The sequence below is a fragment of the Podarcis bocagei genome (genome assembly GCF_964188305.1).
Source record: "Podarcis bocagei genome assembly, chromosome: 9".
NCBI classification, from domain to species: Eukaryota; Metazoa; Chordata; class Lepidosauria; order Squamata; family Lacertidae; genus Podarcis; species Podarcis bocagei.
The window spans coordinates 43,504,916-43,517,367 of NC_138134.1; the positions used below are offsets into that span (position 1 = coordinate 43,504,916).

Here is a 12,452-nt window from a genome sequence, read left to right on the forward strand (position 1 = left end):
CGTCAACTTGGCAGAGCTCCTCCACATGGCAGCCTCGTCTCTAGTTGTTCAGACATTGCAGAGATTCACTCCTGTGGCATTACTCCCTGCCTTCTTATGGAAGATTACTTAAGCTGGAGTCCAGAGTCCCAGTAGCATCAGGAAGCTGGACATCACCAGTGATGAGCATATGTTTCCAAGGCAGAAATATTGACTATGAATGCCCTCTAGATGCAGAGTGGTCAATTCTGTATATTCAAGGCCACATTATTCCTCTAGATAATGCTTTGGGGTCTTGCCACTCATACCATTCTACCGATGGTTAATATGTTGAGGTATTGCACAGAAAAGCCAGCTATTGTTTTATTACATTTGTATATACAGTGGTACCTCGGGTTAAGTACTTAATTCATTCCGGATGTCCGTTCTTAACCTGAAACTGTTCTTAACCTGAAGCACCACTTTAGCTAATGGGGCCTCCTGCTGCTGCCGCGCCACCGGAGTACGATTTCTGTTTTCATCCTGAAGCAAAGTTCTTAACCTGAAGCACTCTTTCTGGGTTAGTGGAGTCTGTAACCTGAAGCGTATGTAACCCGATGTACCACTATATTGTTGTGCAGTCTTGATATTTCATAAAAGTTGGCAGCCGTATAGAATATTGTTACAAAATGAATAAATAAACTTTAGCACCTTTTTGTCTTTTCCCTTCAAGTGAATCCACGAGGAGCCTTTCTCCTCCTGAACGTGGATAAAAATAGCTCAGAACAATAAAGTCCATATATATTTACTTGGGGGGCAGCAGTTTTGCCCCACAGGCTGCCAGTGACACACCTTTGCTCTGGATCAGGGCTGGGGAATCTCAGGTTCAGGGGCCAAATATAGCCCTCTAAGTCTCTCTGTTTGGCCCTGGGACTGTCCTCAGATCACAACCCTCACCATGCCTGCTATGTAGCCTTGAGTGCTTTTGCTTTGATGGAATGTCTTGTCTCCCAGGATGGGGTATGGAGGTGTGTGTGTGTACGTACCTCTGGATTTTGCATGGCTGGGGTATAACCAAATGTACCAAGCTGAGAGTCACATCTGCTGCTCCACTCACTTTTACCTCTGGCCCCACATGCCAGGGTCATGCAACCACCCTCCCCAGAACATTGCTCACAAGGAGATGTGGCGATTAGTCTGAAAACAGTTCCCCACCCCTGCTCTACATCCTCAAATTGGCCAGTAATGGTACTATCCTATGAATGATTAGAAGCTAAAGAAAATTACCCCTTGTTACATTTTCATGTATGCTATGCATATTGGACTCTGCTTTGCCTGATTCTGGTTAGAAACCTGGGCCTCATCCATTTATGCCAGCTACTGCTATTTTTGCATGGCACCTTGGCTCTGACCCAGCATGACAATCAGCTCTTGAATTTGGACTCTGTTCTATGATTGCTTTTTCTTCAAATGAGACAAGTGCATTTTAAAGAGACGTTTATATGCATTCACAGTCCTGATCTGATGGAAGATTGGGAGGAAGGAAGCAGAGAGGTTCCCCAATCAGCTATAAAATCTTTCAAGATTGTTTGGATATGTTTCCTATTGTTGCTGTAATATCAGCATTTCCAGTAATAACGGAACACATTATCTTCTGATTTGCACCAGAAGACATTGGTGCAATATATACAATGCCATGAAGGAAGTTTTGCATTCTTACCCATTCACACACACCCTGCACTATATCAGATTGTGGAAAGAAATACAACAAGAAAATATGGATTTCAGAAATTATTCCATACTTGTGTAGCAGAGAAGTTCATTGTGAAAGTTCTGCTGTGATTATCACTGAAAGGTGAACACATCATATTAGTGAATTTAGTAAGAATATGTTTTAAATTGTGGTGGGGAACCTTTTTGTCTGGTGGGCCAAATCTTTATCTCCTTCCCCAGCCTGAGAGCTAACTTTGACAGGTGGGTGTGGCCACTCACTCACAAACATATGGTGTCAGGTGACTGATAGGTGGGCAGTCCCATGGTAGTATATGTGTCATATCAACAACTCTTCACCCATCACTGCAACAGCAAAAGCAAACACCCTCAGACTTCGTCCTGAGCAAGCTCAATCAATACTCTTCATTGCTTATATTCCATGTGTTCACTATTCTAGGGGTTTCAGGGTAACTTTAGGGAGCAATATCAAATAACAGGGGGTAAAGCATTTTTCCCCCTTCCCCAGTTTTAGACGAAGAAGGAATACTGGAAAGGGACTACAATGTTTGCTTCCCTCTGTGTTGTTATTATATTCAGTATATGTATTTTAATGTATGTGGCTGGACTGCTCATTTTCATTAAACCAGTGCTTCCCCTGCTGTTTCTGGGTGCATTTGATACATGTCTGTGCAATGTATGCCTCTTCCTGAAGGCAGAGTGAGTGGGGCTTGGCTGCAAAAAAGACAGTTTACATCTAAGAAGACAGAGCACCTTTTTTATTCCTGCCCCCGACACACTGAAATCAAACATGCAACGAAACAAAAACACACTTAGTGCCATTAAAAATCCATTGCAAAGTCTCTCAGGCATCAAGCACTCATTGGATAAGCAAACTTGGCCTTTCTGCATGATCTGTCAAAGCACATCCTCCTGCAATTCAGTGACAGAAGGGCAACATCTCATAACGGATTGTGGAGCTGGTTGTGAGAGACTGCTTGTAACTTATGAGGCTGCTCCCTTATGTCCCACTTTCAGAAACGTGGCAAGATCTGTGCTCCAGCAGAGAGGGAGTACACAGACTTGGAAGAATCTAAAAAATAAATAAAACGAGGCTAAAGCAAAGGCCCACAGAATAGCAGGGCACTCCATTAGTGAAGTAGTTACAACCAGTGCTGTGGCGCGTGCATTTGCTATGGAACATAACCCTGTTCCTCTTCACATGACTCTCTTTTAGCAGAAGGTACTTTCCCGGAATAGTGTGGCAAATATCATTGCTTTTTTTGTTCCTTTTAAATTATATTACCAATAATTTATTTTGCTTTCTTATTGATAGTTTTAAGGACAGCCCTCACATTGATGAAGACGGATTCTGATTCAAAGTTCTGGTTTTGATATTTAGATCACTTCAGAGCTTAGGACTTGGGTACTCAAAGAACAGCCTGTTTCCATATGCACCTGTCCATACATTAGTATCTTCAATGGAGGACCTCCTGTGGATGCCTCTGTCATCGCAGAAACGGCTCACCACAATGTCTCTAGGGAAGGTAGGTCTCCATTAACCATTACCCCAATAGTGGTAGAATTTCTTTCTCCCAGATAAAGTAAGCGTGTTCCAGTTGATACATGGTTGCCAGCTATGGCACCAGCTCTGTTCCTGTGCCTTTTAACAACAGCCTGGCACACAGAAACTTAGCGGGCAGAGCTTTTAAACTCTGTTTTCTACACTGCTAATGAACAAATTCAAGAAAAAATAATGTTGGCCCTTCTAAATTGGCAAAAATGTTGGAATAGATAAAACCCCATGCCTGGCACTGTGTGGTCTGATAGCCAAGTCCCCATGGGGGGGGGGGTTGTGTGTCTAATGTATCATTGTAGTTTACAAGCCCTCCCTTTAACCTTCACCCATCATAATGATGGGCATTCCCCTAGTTACATATTAACTACTGTCGACTGCATAAAGCAGATAAGCAGCGAGTTTAATTATACATTCTAACAGCTTCCTCCAACTGTCAATATCAGATACTTGTAACCTAGCTCAGGATGCTGTAAGCAGTAATTTGAAGTCAAATTGTGATTGTAGCAGAAGTTAACAAGAGGTTTCAGACAAAAAAAGAAGCTGAAGTTTCCAGCTCTACATATAGCACACCAAATGTTTAAAGCTGTAGGGTGCTTACAAGGCACATTCACCATGCGCTGCAGTCGCATGACCACAACCCTGCCTCCTAATCACTCTTACATTCCCCTTCTGGAGAATTACTTCTTCCACAACAGTGGGGAACCTCTGCCTTCTCCTTCAGAGATTTGGGGCTAGGTATACTAGCTGCAGGCCTCACCACTGCTTCTGTTCCTCTTTGTGGCCGAGAGAGGACAGAATAAAATGATAAGGCTAGCTCAAAATCTCACACAGACTGAAACCCTGAAGTGCCTTGAGAACGAAGCAAAAATAAAATAAAATCAAAACATCTTTTGTCAAGGGAGAAAACTTTGGAGGAACTGGAGGGCATGAAGGAGACCTGAAATAATATTCCAATTCAGAAGCCACACTTTACCTGCCCAGGAACCATGCATTCAGATGATCTCTTCAAAGTGTGCTCCCAACATTGCCTTAGCCTTTATGGTATAGTCCTGAAAACCCCAGTTCAAAAGCTCTGTCTATTCCACATGTCAGAGGTTAGTCTTGCCTTGGGGAGTGATGGCTTTGTTCTCTTTCAAAGGTTAGATGAGGTGCAGTCCAGCACCCATGCAAGTGCTCAGCCTACTAAGAGGGATTGAGGACAAGGGAACAGAAACTGATGAGTCTGAAGACAGTTTGAAGATGATCTGTGTCAGTTTCAGCTCAGCAGCATTGCTCTGAAGTCTCATTCATGGTGATGCTCTTTTGTACTGTACTCGACACTAGTAGGTTTCAGCTCTCTTCATGAATCTTCTCTTTGCATGAGAACATAAGCTCTCATGAAATGCTCTCATAAGTAGAAAAGCTTCCTTGAGGTGTGATGCCTGGATCCTGAGTTTGATGCGTTATAAGCTGATGCCTTGAAAACTAAAACCTCTTAAACACATGCTCTGTGCGTATGAATCCCCACCCAGGAACTGACTAATGTTTCCAGCATTTTGTGTTTTTTGTAGGAGATGTTGCCAGATTGGAATTTCCAAAAGCGATAATTTCCAGCAACGTGTGGCAAATGCATTCCCCGCCCTTGGCATTCTGTGTTACTTAAGGATTGGTTCACAGAACCTCCATGCAATGTGCCCTGACTGTCTCTGCAGGTACATTCCCGTAACACACTATCACATGCTGTAAACTGTTCCCCCTCCCCACACAAATGGAAAGCTGAAGCTTTGAAGCAAGTATCCCCTTGATCATGGCACCTCAAAAATGCTTCAGCAAGTGGGAGAATTGCAACTAAGAAAGCCATTGCAGAATCCTGTTTTATAAATGGTGTTTCTGTGCAAAGTTGTCACTGAGGACCATTGGAGCACATTATGTAAAGGCCATAAAGCTTATTCCATGGGTAGGCAAACTAAGGCCTGGGGGCCGGATCCGGCCCAATCGCCTTCTAAATCCGGCCCGCAGATGGTCCAAGAATCAGCCTGTTTTTACATGAGTAGAATGTGGGCTTTTATTTAAAATGCATCTCTGGGTTATTTGTGGGGCATAGGAATTCTTTCATTCCCCCCCAAAAAATATAGTCGGGCCCCCCACAAGGTCTGAGGGACAGTGGACCGGCCCCCTGCTGGAAAAGTTTGCTGCTCCTGGGATTCTGGGTCTTTGGATCGTAATAAAGAATGTGTATTCCATAGAATAAGCAACAGTATCTTATTTCTAAAGGTCCAGTAGGTCAGTTTTTACACAAAAGAATAAATGGACCCAAATCTGACATAAGAAATGGCAACGTTCAGAAACCAATTTGACAATTTATCTATCCCCCCCAAACATTCTATTGTTGATCTGAAAGTTGTCATTCAGCCACACAGGAATTTAAGACGGTATCTCCAGTGGGAAACTGTTTAATTAGAACTTCTGGGAAAATTTGATTCTTGCTGTTTAAGGTTGAATTGAAATTATTGTTTCACATTTCAAGGATACATTAATTAGCACAACAGAACAATTCCAGCTTTGCTATCAGATTGTATTTTATGAATTCTACCTCATTTTTTCTCTGTACCCAAACAGGTTGTTTAGATCTGATTTTTCTGTGTGTGCATTTGCTAAATTAGCTTCCACAAATTATCCATGAATATTTGTTACTATTACACTGCTTGCCACACCAGAGGACAGAACTTGATGGAAAGTATCTGAGTTGTGGTGTGGTTTTTGTTTTGTTTTGTTTTGTTTTTGCCCCTTCCCTCAATCACTCCATCATCCATTAACTTTTTTTTTGTTTTGCCCTGAGTATGTGTCTATCCATTTTTGAACCTGCACATACATGCCTTTAAATTTTTTTCAAGGACATGCACAAGGATTATCATTACCAGCCTTACAAGCCAGTTATCATGTTTTACAACAGGCAAAATGGAGACTTGTGTACTTTGGGAAATGCCAATACCCTTTTCCATCTATTTTTTAATTGTTTTTCATAACTGAGGTCTTACATGAGAATTCAAGAGTCATAAAAAGATATTGCACAAGATCAACATATGCAATGTGATTAGTCTCCCAGGTAACCCCCCCCACACACATTTACTGTGTGGAGATATTGCGGGCATGCAACTTCCAAACTGGGTGTGCTTTTGGTATGTGATAATGAATGGAAATAGGTATGTTTCATTTGGCATTGGAAACAAGGCAGCTATGTTGGGCTTGAGTGATGGGCAAATGGAAGTGTGGTGTGTGGCAATGGAGGCCACCCACCAAAATCTCTCTCACTCATGACAAACCACATGCACACACACAAATGTGCTAATGACCTTCCACATCAGAAGTGAATGGAGATGCATAATGAATTATTTTTCCCTTTTGGAAATCCAGTTTAAATGTTTAAGTATGGACTGGTGTTTTGATGATGACAGTATTGTCTGGACCATGTAGAAAGCTTGCACATATGAGTGGCACCGATTCCACAATAAACTTCTCTCTGGAAGCACCTTGCATCTCTCTGTGTGTATCTATCGATGCCAGCTGACTACAGTGGTACCTCGGGTTACATAGGCTTCAGGTTACAGAAGCTTCAGGTTACAGACTCCGCTAACCCAGAAATAGTACCTTGGGTTAAGAACTTTGCTTCAGGATGATAACAGAAATCGTGCTCCGGTGGCGCGGCAGCAGCAGCAGGCCCCATTGGCTAAAGTGGTGCTTCAGGTTAAGAACAGTTTCAGGTTAAGAACGGACCTCCAGGACGAATTAAATTCTTAACCCGAGGTACCACTGCATAATGCTTCATGTCAACTTAGGGAAACAAATCCAGCTGCCTGGGAGAAAAGTGATGGGAGAGAATAAAGGCAAGTTAAGTGGCTGCCCCTAAATATTTGTTTATCATGAGTTGTTTCAACTCCCTAGCAAAGCTCTCAATGCAGCTAATACAATGAGTCAAAAAATAATTCACTCAATAAAGCCCTTTTAAGTAGCACAACAAGGAAAGGGAGCATTTTTTTAAAAAAATAAGCCATAGTCCAAAGGGAGGGAAACAAAAATGTTTGAAAGCTTGCTGAAACAGAAATAAAGAGGAAGGTAAATGGAACTCAAAGGACAAGAAGCCTAACATCCTGGACACTGTAAAGAAGGATCTTTTCTTCTTCTGCATTGTTGTTATTATTATACAAACTCAAACCAAGATACACAAAAAATCACAGCAGCAAAAGAAGCCAGCTGCCTCCCCCCCATACCCAGCAAATTAACACCAGTATTTCCCAGCTTCATTGTTCCCAATTTCTCACAGTTTAGATGGTGAAAGGACATGCAAAGTGGGGCCTCCTGCTGAACTCCATTGATGGACAGGGTTGTTTGCGAGGAGAGAAGGTGCACCCATAAGGTATCCTGGTTCTAAGACTTTAAGGGTGATAACCTGAAGCAGCACTTTGAATTGTGCCCTGAAACAGACCGACAGCTTGTGGAGGAGAATCCGCTGCAACCCAAACAGCTGGATTTTGCATGAGTTGGAATCTTCCGCATAACCTCTTCTCATATAGAACATTGGGCTGCAATCCTCACTTTCTACATGATGGGGCAGATCTTGCTCTAAGGGCTATGCCACCATCTTGGACTATGCCACCATCAGCATTTGAGCAACAGCAGCAAGTTCAGAGACTTGTTGATATTGGACACCCCTCTTAGAGTACAGTGGTACCTCGCAAGACGAATGCCTCGCAAGACAAAAAACTCGCTAGACGAAAGGTTTTTCCGTTTTCGATTTGCCTCGCAAGACGAATTTCCCTATGGGCTTGTTTCGCAAGACGAAAACGTCTCGCGACTTTGTTTCCTTTGTCTAAAAACAAAGACATGTTTTGTTTATAAAGTTAATTTATTTTCCCTTCAATTTTTGAACTGCTCTTTACAGTATGTGTGACTTTAAAGAGCAGTTAATAAACTGTTGTTGTACCAAATTTGGCTTTGTTTGGACTTTTTTTGACCATAGGAACGCATTAATTGATTTTCAATGCATTCCTATGGGATTTCATGATTCGCAAGACGAAAAATTCGCTAGACGGCAAAACTTGCGGAACGAATTAATTTCGTCTTGCGGGGCACCACTGTATGTCAAAAGCTCAGCTAGATATGACATGAACACTTGATTGATTGCAAAGATACCCTTTCCAAAGAAGCCTATCTGCCTTTACTAATGAATAGTTTAGGGCTCCCCCTTTTACTGACCCTTCTTCTGAAGCTTTAGAACAACTTGTCATATGGACATTTACCAGGTGAAGCTTTTCTTAGCACAGAGATTGAGAACTGAGATAAGCTAAATTTCTCAGGCTATTGTTGAAGGCAGGAGAGCAAGACTGAACCTAAAAATTCTGCAGTCATAAACCTATTAAAGGCACAAGGCTTCTGTCCATTAAAAAAGCTTACTAAATTGGAGCTGGCCATTAAGGACCCAACAGTCCCTATTGTTTTACAAAATGCAGCTGCAGAGATGCAAAACATAAGCCAGAGATCAGCACACAATTTTCTTTTAGCACTTTCCTCTCATGTTGTTTGTCTGCTAAAAATGGCCATGTGCCTTCTGAGATGGATTTGCTGTCATGTTTTGGACCACACACTTAAATTAAGCAAATGGCAGGCCAAAATGGAGTACTCTCACCACTATACTACCCTTCCATACCCACAGTGCATATGTGCAGCCTTTGAGACACCACCAGGGGGAGACAGAGAATAATTTGGACCTCCCATATTTCCCTGTTCTGCTCTCTACCCATTAATGTCACCTCCCAATATTCTCCACTCAAGTGCTCAACACACACTTCACTAACAGAAGGAATGAGAGTGGGTTCAATGACTGATATGGGAACATCTGCAGCTGCAGCATTGCTGAAAATGTAGCATTTGTGTAGGTGCGGACTTGTTCAGGTCCTTGAACTTCCTGAAGACTGAGAGCTGCTCCAGGCTACCTGTTCACTCAGCATTTATCCTGATCTGCTTTCGCAAAGTTAACCCAGTGGTTCGATTGTGTCTGATCTATATTGAGTAATATAGCCCAGTAATATGACGCTGAACATTCATTCTGCATGCACTCTGATTTGCTTGTGGGTATTTATACTCCCTGTTAGTCATTAATTCACCCAACGTTTTTTAATGTTTTCCCTGCAAACTATAGACAGTCTGGAAGCACTCCTAGTCAGGCATCACCCCTTATGCAATTACACAAGAGGAGAGAGTGGGGGTGCACTCCTTGGCCCCACTTGTCACCACTCCCACAGGTCTCCATGTGTTGGCGGCTGTAGAAGGCAGCATGCCTCTGAATGCCAGTTGTTGGACTCAGGTCCTGATTTCAAGCTTCTCAGAGACATCTGGTTGGTCACCACAAGAACAGCTGGACTAGATAGGCCACTGGTCTCATCTATCAGGGCAAATCTTGCCTTCTTGCAAATTTCTGCCAAGGAGAGCGTGCTTGACATGTGCAGGATTACAGTATGATTTAAAACCCTGGAAGATCAGCCTTCAAAATCTTGTAGGAGCCTACATGGGGGGAACAAGATCCCTGCTGCAGAGGTAAATCCTCCAACATGGATTGGGGGGGCACAACAGCCAAGATGGGGAGGATGGTGGATCCCTGCTCTCTCCCATCATGTGATGTTAACTGTGTGTAGGGAAACACTTGAAGACATCTTGGGAGATCTGATATAAGAGTAGACTGTAAGCATAATGGAAAAATAAAATGCGTGTTTGCAATTTACTCAACCCTTTGAAAATTATGGGGTTTTCTAACAATCTTTTATCTCATTCATCCTTCAGATGAGACCAGTGAGTAAAAGTTGCCAATATTTTCTCTGGCAGGCATCTTCAAACATGGCTACGTGCCAGATAATTGTCAAAAACCTTGGCAGCTCATTTATTATTTTTTTCAAACGTGCTGCCAGCCTACTTCCTGAGATAGGACGCTAGTTGAGAGGGGAGGGGGGGGGTGAACCACCTGAGAACGCAGCCTTTTGGGTGCCCAGTAGAGGGCACTCTCTCTTTCTCACCCTCTGGTTCTCCAGGGAGCTCACAGCAAGAAGCGAGCGCCCCCTAGACTCCGGGAGGCGCACGGCAAGCCACAGTTGCTTGCTGCCCGCCTCTCGCCCGGGTCACCTCTGAGCTCAGCGTTGCGGTGCCAGAGAGCGCGAGAGGGAAAGCAGCCGAGCATCGCGCGCCGGCCTCCCGTCTCTTGCGGCGCGTGCGCCCTTGGACACAGGCCGTCGCTCCTGGGGTTGGCCTCCTGCAGAGCCTGGGAGCCTCCGTCGAGCTGCGGTGACATTGGAGGAAGGAGGCAAAAGAGAGGAGGCGGAGACTCGGCTGGCGGGAGGCGGCGCTACCGAGGGGAAGGAACGCGCGCGCCTCGCTTTGCGCCTCTGGCTTGTGCGAGCAGCTGCAGCGAAGCAGCCCCCTCGACTCGGCGCGGAGGCTCTGAGGCGCGCTGGCGGTGGCCGCCCGGCTGGCTGGCTGGCAGGAGAGCGCGGAAGCCCGCTGAGTCTCGCCCCGCTGCTTTCCCTTGCAGCTCCTCTCTCCCGCTTGGCCAGGGGCTGGCGAGGAGCTGCGGACTATAAATAGCAGAGGCTACGGAGTCCTTGCGTGCCACAGACTGGAGACGGACGCAGGCGGGCAGGCGGGCGAGCGGCGCCTTGGCGGGGAGGCAGCGCAGGTAAAAACAAACTCAGACGTGTCCCTCTCTTTCTCCGGGGCGGTTTCCTGAGCGAGAGAGGGCGCCTTGGGCAAGCGCGGGTGGGCGACTGCTGCCGCCGCCGACGGGGGGCTAGTCTGAGGCGAAAGTCGCCTCCGTTTTCCCACCCCGCTTCTCGAGCCCCTTTCAAGTTTCTTCCTGTTGCAGTTTCGCCGGGAGGCGGGCGGGAAACACAAGTCCGAAGAGGCGGGCGCTGCAGGCAGGGAAGGTTCGGGGGCTTGGGCGGCAGGTGCGAGCGAGGGCGAAAGGAGCAGGTGTCGAGAGTCGCGGGGCTGGCAGTGGCTTCGTTGCCTGGCGCGCGCGAGGAGGAGAAAGGCGCTCCGGGGCTGCTGCTGCTGCTGCGACTGGGACCCTCGAGACGGGCTTTGCCTTACCTGCCCTTTCCGCGAGAACCGTGTTTGGAGTTGTTTTCTCCTCCTCTGCGAGGCGGGAGAACTATTTTAAAAAGGGCGGCGATGGGGATGCTGGTTGGGGACGCAAAGAGAGACTCTTCTCGTCCTCCTGGTCTTTCTGCTGCGTGCATTTTTCTCTCCCTTATTGAGGAGAGAGATGTCTGTCGCTGGGTACCAAGCGAGGCGTCTGCCCGGAAAGATGAGGCGGGATTGCAGTGAATGAGGGTTGCAGGCAGGCAGGCAGGCAGGCAGGCAGGCAGACTGGCTGGCTGCTGCTGCTGCTGCGATAGAGACCCTGTTAGTTTAAAGGAAGGCAGAGGATGATCGCCGTTTTGGTTGTCGCCTTGCCATCAAGAACGCAGGATCTTCCTTTCTGGCGGCGGCGGCTGATCCTTGGAGATGCATTGGAAACGTGGCATTCCGGGTGGTTTGGGCACCGAAGAGAGAAAGAGCTCGCTCTCAGAGCAAGTGCGGATGCTACCCTGAACACACACACACTGTGTTAAGGAGATTTAAAAAGAACTTCTCAGCATTAGGAGAAGTGGGCGTTAGGAGGAACACCGAGCTCGTTGCGGTTCCTGCTGGGGAATCTCTCTTAGTTGCGAGGAGGAGAGCAGTTCCGAAATCCGTGGTATAGAGTTTTTGCTGGCCCACACTTATCGGAAATCTGGAGCAAATTTAAGTAAGGGGGAGGGGGAAGAGCGTGGCTTTCTGGAACAAATATTGGTCAGAAAAGTTAGAGGCACTTCGTGTGTGTGTGTGTGTGTGTGTGTGTGTGTGTATAGAGAGAGAGAGAGAGAGAGGCTCCTCGTCTTCTTTTAATTAGGCTCAAATGAAAGTGCGTTCATCAGACTCCTTAAAATGCAAATGAAGCTCAGATGTATTGGCTAGAGTATACTCTAAATATTAGAGAATTTTGAGGGTTGGTTTTTTTGTTTTGTTTTTTGAGAAAAGCTATTAAGTGCGGTGCCATCTGGCACATCCCTCTGTATTCTTCTCTCTTTGGAAAGCGTTCACACTTGTTAATGATACAGCTAAATATGTACACTGAGGTTTAATTGAACCTAGATTGCTT

The 12,452-nt window shown here is 45.5% G+C and overlaps 1 protein-coding gene and 1 long non-coding RNA gene across 3 annotated transcripts in view; both read left to right on the forward strand.

Annotated features, from left to right (window-relative positions):
* The window catches only part of LOC308594938, a 66,929-nt gene extending 62,553 nt beyond the window's left edge, over positions 1 to 4,376 (forward strand). Inside the window, exon 3 of the long non-coding RNA XR_014011691.1 lies at positions 3,071 to 4,376. This is a non-coding gene — a long non-coding RNA (uncharacterized lncRNA). The remainder of the gene's footprint in view (positions 1 to 3,070) is intronic.
* Positions 4,377 to 10,415: 6,039 nt separating this feature from the next.
* The window catches only part of INPP4B (inositol polyphosphate-4-phosphatase type II B), a gene marked incomplete at its 5' end in the record, with an annotated part of 266,775 nt that continues 264,738 nt past the window's right edge, over positions 10,416 to 12,452 (forward strand). The window contains one exon of one of the 2 annotated variants that reach the window (XM_081208335.1): positions 10,416 to 10,946. Of the gene's footprint in view, positions 10,947 to 11,834; positions 12,060 to 12,452 lie in introns of those variants that run through there. The other variant, XM_081208336.1, reaches the window with a different exon arrangement.